The following is an 11,417-nucleotide window of genomic DNA, read 5'->3' as shown; positions in this document are numbered from 1 at the left end:
TAGGGTTAGGGATTAGGGGTTACTGTTATGGCTAGGAGTTAGGGTTAGAATTAAGTGATAGGGGTTGTTCTTAGCATAAGTGTTATGCATTAATGTTAGGATAAGTGGTTAAAGTTAGGTTTACGGTGAGGTTTATGTGTTAAGGTGAGCAATAGGATCAGGGTTAGAATTATGAGTGAGGGGTAGGGTTTTGCTTAGGGTATGGGCCCTGTCTTCCCTAGGAGTGGGACTGAGGGGGATGCGATTGTCACCAGAAACCCACTCTATCGTATGCAGGGTATGGGCCCATGGGTTTCTTGTAGGACACTCTGGCAGAGCCTGATTTCACGCATGGTAAAGGAGGATTGTAAGCTTTCAAATCTCTAAGAAAGTAAGAAGTCTGAGAATTAGATTTAAGGTTAGGATTATCGTTATGGTTAGGGATGAAGTTTAATCTTAGGGTGAGGGCTTCGGGTAAGGGGATACGGTTAGTTTTAGGGTTAAAAGTTACTGTTAGGTTTAACAGTTACAGTTAGACTTAGGGTTTAGGTTTAGGGTTAGGGTTAAGCTTAGGGGTTATGGTTTGGTACAGGGTTAGGGTTAAGTGTTAGGGTTAGGGTTAAAGATCATGACAAGGGTTAGAGTTAAGGGTTAGTTTGAGTGTTAACAGTTAGGGTTAAGGATAACCTTTAGGGTTAGGGGTTAGGATTAGTGTTAGGGCTGAGATTTAGCGGTTAGTTTAAGGGCACAGGACCTGTTTAATCTATGGTGAGAGTGGTGCACAGGGTCGCTGCGACACAACACCACCCGACGCTGGGCCTTGGGCCAAGACCTACATACAGGACTCAGGTGGAGCCTCTTCTCACGCATGACATGGCCGTATTGTAGGCTTGGTTAACTCTGAGAATGGAAAAAGTGTCAGAAATCGGGTTAGGGCTGGCTGTAGGTGTTTTTAACCCCTAACCCTAACACTAACCCCCTAATCCTAACCCTAACACTAACCCCAAGGTTAAATCTAACCTTAACCCCTACGACAACCCTAACCCTAACCCTAACCCCTCTCACTGTAGAATAAACAGGTCCTGTGCCCTTAAACTAACCACTAAATCTAAGCCCTAACATCAACCCTAACCTCTGACCCTAAACCTAAGCCCTGAGCCTAAAGCCCAACACTAACTCTAAACTCTTACCCTAAAGCTAATCCCTAACCCTAATGCTAACCTCTAAACGTAACCCTAACTGTGAACCCTAAACCTAACCCTAACCTCGAGCGCTAACCATAGCACTTAACTCTAACCCTAAACCTAACATGAACCCTTAATCCTAACACTAACCCTAACCCTAACTCTTAACTTTAATCCTGACTGTTACCCCTCACACTAACCTTTAAACCTAACCTTAATCGTAATCTTTAACCCTAAACCTAATATTTAACCCTAATCCTGTACCAAACCCTAAACCCTAACCTTAAACCTAACCATAAACCTTAACCCTGAACCTAACTGTAACGGTTAAAACTAAGAGTAACCTGTAACGCTACCCATAACCCCTAACTCTAAGCCTTCACCCTAACACTAACCTTGATCCTTAACCCGAACCCTAACCCTAAACCTAAATCTAATTCTCAGTCTTCTTGCTTTCTTAGAGTTTAGAAAGCCTACAATCCTCCCATGCCATGCGTGAAAGGAGGCTCTTCCACTGTGTCCTGAATGAACCGCTGGGGCCCATGGCCAGAGTACGATAGAGTGGGTTCCTGGTGACAATCCCAGCCCCCTAACCACCCTATCCGCCTAATGCAGACAAGGCCCGTGCCCTAAGCATAAACTCTACACCTCACCCAAAACTCTAACCCTGAAAATAACATTTAACCCTGATTCTATTGCTCACCTTAGAATGTAAACCTCACCGTAACCTGAACTTTAACCTCTTATCCTAACGTTAATGCATAACACTTACCCTGAGATTAACCCCTATCCCATAATTCTAACCCTATCTCCTAGTCATAACTGTGACAACTAATCCCTAACCCTAATTCTAAACCACTAACACTAACTGTTACCCTACGTAGTTACTGTTACGGTAACCTACTGTTACCCTAACACTGAACCTAATCCTTACTCCTAACGCCAAAGCTATGGCTAAAAATAATGCTAACCCTTGACCCTTTACCCTAACTCCTAACCCTAATCCTAATCCTAACCACTAAACCCAACCTTAGCTCTTAACCCTAACCCTAAACCTTACCCTGACGCCTAGACCTAACCCTGACACTAACCTAACACCTAACCCTAATCATAACCCCTAAAGCTAACCCTAACCCTGAACCCTAAACCTAACCCTAACACTTAATACTAACTATATCCCTAACCCCTAACCCCAACCCTAACCCTAACCGTTAACCCTCACCCTAACCCTTAAACCGGACCCTAACACTAAATCTTAACCCTAAACCTACGCCCAACCCTTAACCATAATCCTATCCCTTAACCCTAAACCTAACCCCTAACCCTAAACCTAACACTAACCCCAATCCTAATTCTAACCATAGCCCTTAATACATCACTACGCCTAACCCCTAACCCTAACCCTAACCCCTAATGCTAACCCTAACACTGAACCCTAAACCTAACCCTATCCCTAACCCTTAAACATAACTCTATCCCTAACCAATAATCCTAAGCCTAATCTTTAACCCTCACCCTAGAGCTTAACTCAAACCGTAACCCTAAGCCTAAACCCCAACCCTAACACTTAACACAAACCCTAAGCCTTAACACTTAACTCCAATCCTATCCTTTAACCCTAATACTAACCCTGATGCCTAATCCTAACCCTAACACTAACCCCAACCATAAATCTAACCCTAGCCCCTAACGCAAAACTAACCCCTAACCCTAACACTAACCCTAAATCCTAGTCCCTAACCACTAAACCTCACTTGAACCCTAACCCCTAACACCAAACCCTTAACCCTAACCATAACCCTATTTCTCACACTACTTCCATTCTCAGAGTTAACCAAGGCTAAAATACAACCATGCAATGCGTGAGTAGAGTTTCCGCATGAGTCCTGCAAGTAGGTCTGGGCCAAAGGCCCAGGATCCAATGGTGTGGTGTCGCATGTAAACATTCTGCACCCTCCTCACCATAGATTACACAGGTCCTGTACCCTTAAACTAACCGCCAAATCAAAGCCCAAACACTGACCCTAACCCCTAACCCTAAACCTAAGCCCTCACCCTAATGCCCAACACTAACACTAAATGCTTACCCTAAACCTAACCCCTAAATGTAACCTTAACCATGAACCCTAAACCTAACCCAAACCCCTAACCCTAACCATAACACTTAACTCTAACCCTAAACCTAACATGAACACTTATCCCTAACCCTAAACCATAAACCTAACACTTAACCTTAACCCTAACCGTTAACCCTCACACTAAACCTTAACCCTAACCCTAATCCTAATCTTTAAGCCTAAACCTAGCACTTAACCCTTACCCTGTACCAAAACCTAACCCCTAATCTTAACCCTAAGCTTAAACCTTAAAGCTTAACCCTAAACCTAACTGTAACTGTTAAACCTAACACTAACCTTTAACCCTGACCCTAACCGAAACCCCTAACCCTAAGCCCTCACCATAACAGTAACCTATATTGCTAACCCTAACCCTAATCCTAGCCCTAAATTTAATTCTCAGACTTCTTGCTTTCTCAGAGTTTACAAAGCCTACAATCCTCCCATGCCATGTGTAGAAGGAGGCTCGGCCACTGTGTCCGGCATGAAACCAAGGGGCCCATACCCAGCGTATGATAGAGTGGCTTCCGGCATCTCTCCCAGCCCTCTAAGCCCCCTCCTAGAGCAGAGAGGGCTCGTGATATAAGCATAAACACTACCCCTCACCCATAACCCTAACCCTGAACATCACAGCTCACCCTGATACTATTGCTCACCTTAACACATCAACCTCACCATAACTCTAACTTGAACCCGTTATCCTAACGTTAATGCATAAGACTTACCCTAAGAACAACCCCTATCCCTTAATTCTAACCCTAACTCCTAGCCACAATTGTAACACCTAATCCCTAAGGCTAATTCAAAACTGCTAAACATTACCTTATCTCTACAAACTAACCCTAACCCTAACTGCTAACCCTAACCGTACACCTAAAAATAACCGTAACACTTGACACTTAACCCTAACCCTTAACCCTGATCCTAATCCTAACAATTAAACCTAACCCTAACTCTTAAGCCTAACACTAACACGTACCCTAATGCCTAGACCTAACCCTAAGAGTAAACGTAACCCCTAACCCTAACGCTAATCCCTAATGCTAACCCTAACACTGAACCCTAATCCTAAGCCTTAAACCTAACTCTATCCTTAACCCATAACCCTAGCCCTAACCGTTAACCCCACACTAACCCTTAACTCGAACTGTAACCCTAACCCTTAAAACTAAACCTAACACGTAACGCTAACCCTAAGCCTTAATGCTTAACCCTTATCCTATCCCTTAACCCTAACCCTAACCCCTAACGCTAACCCTAACCCCACTCTAAATCTAACCCTAGCCCCTAACCCAACCCTAACCCCTAAGCCCTAACCCTATCACTAAACCCAACACCTACTCCCTAACCCCTAATCCTCACTCGAAGCTTAAGCCCTAACCCTAAGCCCTCTCCCTGACTAATCTTCATCCCTAACCCTAACCATAATCCTAACCCTAAATCTAATTCTCAGACTTCTTGCTATCTCAGAGTTTTAAAAGCCTACAATTCTCCAAAGCCATGAGTGAAAGCTGGCTCTGCCACAGTGTCCTGCATGAAACCCAGGAGCCCATACACTGCGTACGATAGAGTGGGTTCCCGGGGACAATCACAGCCCCCTAACTCCCCCTGCTAGTGCTGACAGGGCCCATGCCCTAAGCAAAAACCCTGCACCTCACCCATAACCCTAACCCTGAACATAACACCTAACCCTGATGTTATTGTTCACCTTAACACGTAAACCTCACTGTAACCCTAACTTTAACCCCTATCCTAAGGTTATTGCATAACACTTACCCTAAGAACAAACCCTATCCCTTAATTCTAAGCCTAACTCCTAGCATAACCGTAACACCTAATCCCTAACCTTAATTCTAAACTGCTAAACATTACCTTCACCCTACAAACAACCCTAACACTAACCCTAACTCTAACCGCTAACCCTAACCCTAACCATTACCCTGATCATAATCCTAACAATTAAACCTAACCCTAATTCTTAACCCTAACACGAACCATTACCATAATGCCTAGACCTAACCCTAACTGTAACCCTAACCCCTAACCCTAACCCTAACCGCTAATGCTAACCCTAACCCCGAACCCTAACCCTAACCCTATCCCTTAAACCTATTACTATCCCTAAACCATTACCCTAATCGCAACTGTTAACCCTCACTCTCACCCTTAACTTGGACCGAAACCCTAACCCTTAACCCTAACCTTAACCCTTACTGCTAATCTTAAGCCTTCACCCTTTACCTTAATCCTATCTTGTAAGCCTAACCCTAACGCTGACCCCTAACCCACCTGAACATTAACCCTAAACCTAAATCTAACGCTAGCCCCTTACAAAAACCTAACACCTAACCCCTGACACACTAATCCTAACTTCTAATTCCTAACCACTAAACTTCACTCAAACCTAAACCTCTAACCCCAAACACATAACCCTAACCATAACCCTAATTCTCACACTTCCTTCGTTCTCAGAGTTGACCAAGCCTACAATAGAGCCATGCCACGAATGAGAAGAGGCTCTGCCTGAGTCCTGCATGTAGGTCTGGGCCCAAGGTACGATGGTGTGGTGTTGAGGCGACCCAGTCTGCACCCTTCCCACCATAGATTAAACAGAGCATGTGCCCTTAAACTAACCACTAAATCTAAGCCCTAATACTAAACCTAAATCCTAACCCTAAACCTCGGCCCTTATCCTAACGCCCAACAGTAACACTAAACACTCACCCTAAACTTAACCCATAACCCGAACCCCTAAATGTAACACTAACCATGAACCCTAAACCTAACCCTAACCTCTAGCCATAACCATAACACTTAACTCTAAACCTAAAGGTTACACGAAGCCTTATTCCTAACCCTAAGCCCAACCCAAACACTTAACCTTGACCCTTACCATTAACCCTCACACTAACCCTTAACCCTAACCCTAATCCTAATCTTTAACCATAAAGCTAACACTGAAGCCTAACCCTGTGCCAAATGATAAAACCAAACCTTAACCCTAACCCTAACACTGAAACTTAACCGAAAACGTAACTGTAACTGTTAAAAATAACACGAACCTTTAACCCTAACCCCTAACCCTAAGAGCCCACCCTAACACTAATCTTCCTCGCTAAACATTACCATAATCTTACCCCTAAATCTAATTCTCAGACTTCTTGCTATCTCAGAGTTTAGAAAGCTTACAATCCTCCCATGCCATGAGTAAAAGGGGGCTCTGCCACTGTGTCCTGCATGAAACCCAGGAGCCCATACCCAGCGTACGATACAGTGCGTTCCCGGGCACAATCCCATCCCCCTAACCCCCGCCCCCCGCCCAGTGCAGACAGGGCCCGTACGCTAAGTATAAACACTACCCCTAACAGATAACCCTCACCCTGAATATAACACCTGACCCTGATCCTATTGCTCACCTTAAAACATAAACCTCCCCGTAACCCTAACTTATCCCCTTATCTTTACGTTAATGTATAACACCCTGAGAAGAAGCCCCATCCCATAATTCCAATCCTAATCCCCAGCCATAACCATAACACCTCATCCCTAATTCTAAAATGCCAACCCTACCTTCACCCTACCAACAACCCTAACCCTAACCCTAACCTCTAACCCTAAGCCCTCACCCTATCACTAATCTTCATCACTAAACCGTACCGTAATCCTAACCCTAAATCTAATTCTCAGACTTCTTGCTTTCTCAGAGTTTTGAAAGCCTACAATCCTACTAAGCCATGCATGAAAGCCGGCTCTGCCACAGTGTCCTGCAAGAAACCCAGAGGCCCATACACAGCGTACGATAGAGTGGGTTCCCAGCGACCACAACAGACCCCTAACTTCGATTCCTAGGGCATACAGGGCCCATGCCCTAAGCATAAACACTAGCCCTCACCCATAACCCTAACCCAGAACATAACACCTAACCCTGATACTACTGCTCACCTTAACACGTAAACCTCACCGTAACCCTAACTTTAACCCCATATCGTAACGTTAATGCATGACACCCTGAGAAGAAGCCCTGTACTGTAATTCTAACCCTAACTCCTAGCCATAACCATAACACCTAATCTCTAATTCTGAAACGCCAACCCTAACCTTAACCCTACCAACAACACTAACACTAACCCTAACCCCTTACCCTAACCCTATGCCTAAAAATAACCCTAACCGTTGATCCTTAGTCATAACCCCTAACCTTAACCCTAACCCTTAACCCTAATCCCAATCCTAACAATTAAACATAACCCTAACACTGAACCCTAACTCTAACCTTTACATTAATGCCTAGAGTTCTAACCCCAACACTGACCTACAGTTACAAGTAACACAAACCACTAATTATAACCTTAAACCTGAACAATAAACCTAATCCTTAACCCTAACCCCCTAATGATTAACCCTCACCTAACCCTTAACCCTGACCCTAACCCTAAACCTGAAACCTAACCCTAAGCCTAACCCTTAACCCTAACCCTATCCATTAACCTTAACCGCTAACCATAACACTAACCCCAACCCTAAACCTAACCCTGGCCCCCTAAACCAGAATTAACACCGAACCCGTAACACTAACTCTACCCCTAACCACTAGCAACTAACCCTGACTCGAAACTTAACCCCTAACTCGAAACCCCTAACCGCAAACCTAACCCTAATTCTCACACTACTTCCATTCCCAGAGTGAAGCAAGCCTACAATACAGACATGCCATGTGTGAGATGAGGCTCCACCTGAGTTCTGCATGTAAGTTTTGTCCCAAGGCCCAGGGAATGATGTTGTGCTTTCATGGTGACTCTGACCGCAACCCTCTCACCTTAGATTAACCAAGTCCTGTGCCCTTAAATTGACAGCTAAATCTGAGCTCTACCACCAACCCTAACCACTGACCCTGAACCTAAGCCCCGAGCCTAAAGCCCAACACTAACACTAAACCCTTACCCTAAACCTAATCCCTAACCCTAATGCTAACCCCTAAACATAACCCTAACCGTGAACAGTAAACCTAACCCTAACCTCTAACACTAACCCTAACACATAACTCTAACCCTAAAACTTACCCTAACCCTTAACCCTAAAAATAAACCCTACCGTAAATCTTAACCTTAACCCTAACCGTTAACTCTCACGCTAACCTTTAATCCTAACACTAATCCTAATCTTCAACCCTAAACCTAACACTTAACCCTAACCCTGTACCAAACCCTGACCCCTCATCTTAACCCTAACAGTAAACCTCAACCATAAACCGAACTGTAACCGTTAAACCTAAGAATAACCTTTAATCCTAACCCTAATCCCTAACCCTAAGCCCTCACCCTAACACTAAACTTCATCCTTAACCCTAACCAGAATCCTAACCCTAAATCTAATTCTCAGACTTCTTGCTTTCTTAGAGTTTAGAAAGCCTGCAATCCTCCCATGCCATGCGTGAAAGGAGGCTCTACCACTCTGTCCTGCATGAAACCCACGGGCCCATACCCAGAGTATGATAGAGTGGGTTCCCGGGTACAATCCCAGCCCCCTAAACTCCCCCCGCCCGCCTAATGCAGACAGGGCCCGTGCGCTAAGCATAAACAATACCTTTAACAGATAACGCTAACCCTGAACATAACACCCAACCCTGTTCCTATTTCTCCCCTTAACACGTAAACCTCACCGTGTGCCTAACTTTAACCTCTCATCCTAACGTTAATGCATAACCCATTTCCTGAGAACAACCCCTATCCCATAATTCTAACCCTATCTCCTAGTCATCACTGTGACACCTAATCCCTAACCCTAATTCTAAACCGCTAACCCTAACCGTAACCCTACCTACAACCCTAACACTGACAGTAACCCTTACTTCTAACCCCAACGCTATGCCTAACAAAAACCCTAACCCTTGACCCTAACCCTTCACCCTAACCCCTAAGCCTTACCCTAACCCTTAACCCTAATCCTAATCCTAAACATTAAACCTAACCCTAGCTCTTAAAGCTAACCCTAAACCTTACCCTCACGACTAGACCTAACCCTGACACTAACCTAACACCTAACCTTAACCAGAACCCATAAAGCTAACCCTGAACCCTATACCTAACCCTAGCAGTAAACTCTAACCCTAAACCTAAGCCCAACCCGTAACCCTAATCCTATCCTTTTACCCTAGAACTAACTCCTAAACCTAACCCCTATACCTCACCCTAACTCTAACCCCAATCCTAATTCTAACTATACCCCTTCATAAAACACTAACTCCTAACCGCTAACCCTAACACTAACCAAAAACCCTAATCACTAATCCCTAACCCTAACGCTTAACCTTTACCCTAACCGTTAACCCTCACCCTAAATCTTAACACTGACCCTAAACTTAACCTTTAACTCTAAGCCTAACCCTTAACCCTACAGTAAGGCAGACCCTTAATGCTAATGGGATCCCTTATCCCTAACCCTAACACTACAGCTAAAAATAACCCTAACCTTGGATCCTTAAATCTAACCCCTAACACTTACTTTAACCTCAAACCCTAACCCTAATCCTAAGCATTAAACCTAACCCTATCTCTTAACCCTAACGCTAGCCCTTACCCTAACGCCTAGATCTAACCCTAAATCTAACCTACCGCCTAATCCTAACCTTAAGCCCTAATGCTAACTCTAACCCTGAACCCTAAACCTACTGGTAACACTTAACACTAACCCTATCCGTGAACCTTAACCCTGACCCTAACCATTACCCGCACCAAAGCATTTAACCCTGACCCTAACCCTAATCCTTAATGCTAACCCTAACACTAAACCCTAACCCTAAGCCCAACACTTAACCCTAATCCTATCCCTTAACCCTAACCCTAACCCTAATGCTGACCCCTAAACGTAACCCTAACCGTGACCAGTAAACCTAACCCTAACCTCTAACATAAACCATAGCACATAACTCTAACCCTAAAACTAACCCTAACCCTAACCTTAAACCCTAACTCTTAACCTTAAACCTAAGCGTTAACTCTCATGCTAACCTTTAATCCTAACCCTAATCCTATCTTCAACCCTAAACCTAACACTTAACCCTAACCCTGTACCAAACCCTAACCCCTCATCTTAACCCTAACCGTAAACCTCAACCCTAAACCAAAGTGTAACCGTTAAACCTAAGAGTAACCTTTAGCCCTAACCCTAATCCCTAACCCTAAGCCCTCACCCTAACACTAAACTTCATCCTTAACCCTAACCAGAATCCTAACCCTAAATCTAATTCTCAGACTTCTTGCTTTCTTAGAGTTTAGAAAGCCTGCAATCCTCCCATGCCATGCGTGAAAGGAGGCTCTACCACTCTGTCCTGCATGAAACCCACGGGCCCATACCCAGAGTATGATAGAGTGGGTTCCCGGGTACAATCCCAGCCCCCTAAACTCCCCCCGCCCGCCTAATGCAGACAGGGCCCGTGCGCTAAGCATAAACAATACCTTTAACAGATAACCCTAACCCTGAACATAACACCCAACCCTGTTCCTATTTCTCCCCTTAACACGTAAACCTCACTGTGCTCCTAACTTTAACCTCTCATCCTAACGTTAATGCATAACCCATTTCCTGAGAACAACCCCTATCCCATAATTCTAACCCTATCTCCAGTCATCACTGTGACACCTAATCCCTAACCCTAATTCTAAACCGCTAACCCTAACCGTAACCCTACCTACAACCCTAACACTGACAGTAACCCTTACTTCTAACCCCAACGCTATGCCTAACAAAAACCCTAACCCTTGACCCTAACCCTTCACCCTAACCCCTAAGCCTTACCCTAACCCTTAACCCTAATCCTAATCCTAAACATTAAACCTAACCCTAGCTCTTAAAGCTAACCCTAAACCTTACCCTCAAGACTAGACCTAACCCTGACACTAACCTAACACCTGCCCCTAACCAGAACCCCTAAAGCTAACCCTGAACCCTATCCCTAACCCTAGCAGTAAACTTTAACCCTAAACCTAAGCCCAACCCGTAACCCTAATCCTATCCTTTTACCCTAAAACTAACCCCTAAACCTAACCCCTATACCTCACCCTAACTCTAACCCCAATCCTAATTCTAACCATACCCCTTCATAAAACACTAACTCCTAACCGCTAACCCTAACACTAAC

This window comes from Eulemur rufifrons, chromosome 25, assembly GCF_041146395.1.
Source record: "Eulemur rufifrons isolate Redbay chromosome 25, OSU_ERuf_1, whole genome shotgun sequence".
Taxonomy (NCBI): domain Eukaryota; kingdom Metazoa; phylum Chordata; class Mammalia; order Primates; family Lemuridae; genus Eulemur; species Eulemur rufifrons.
This window is presented reverse-complemented; position numbering follows the sequence as displayed.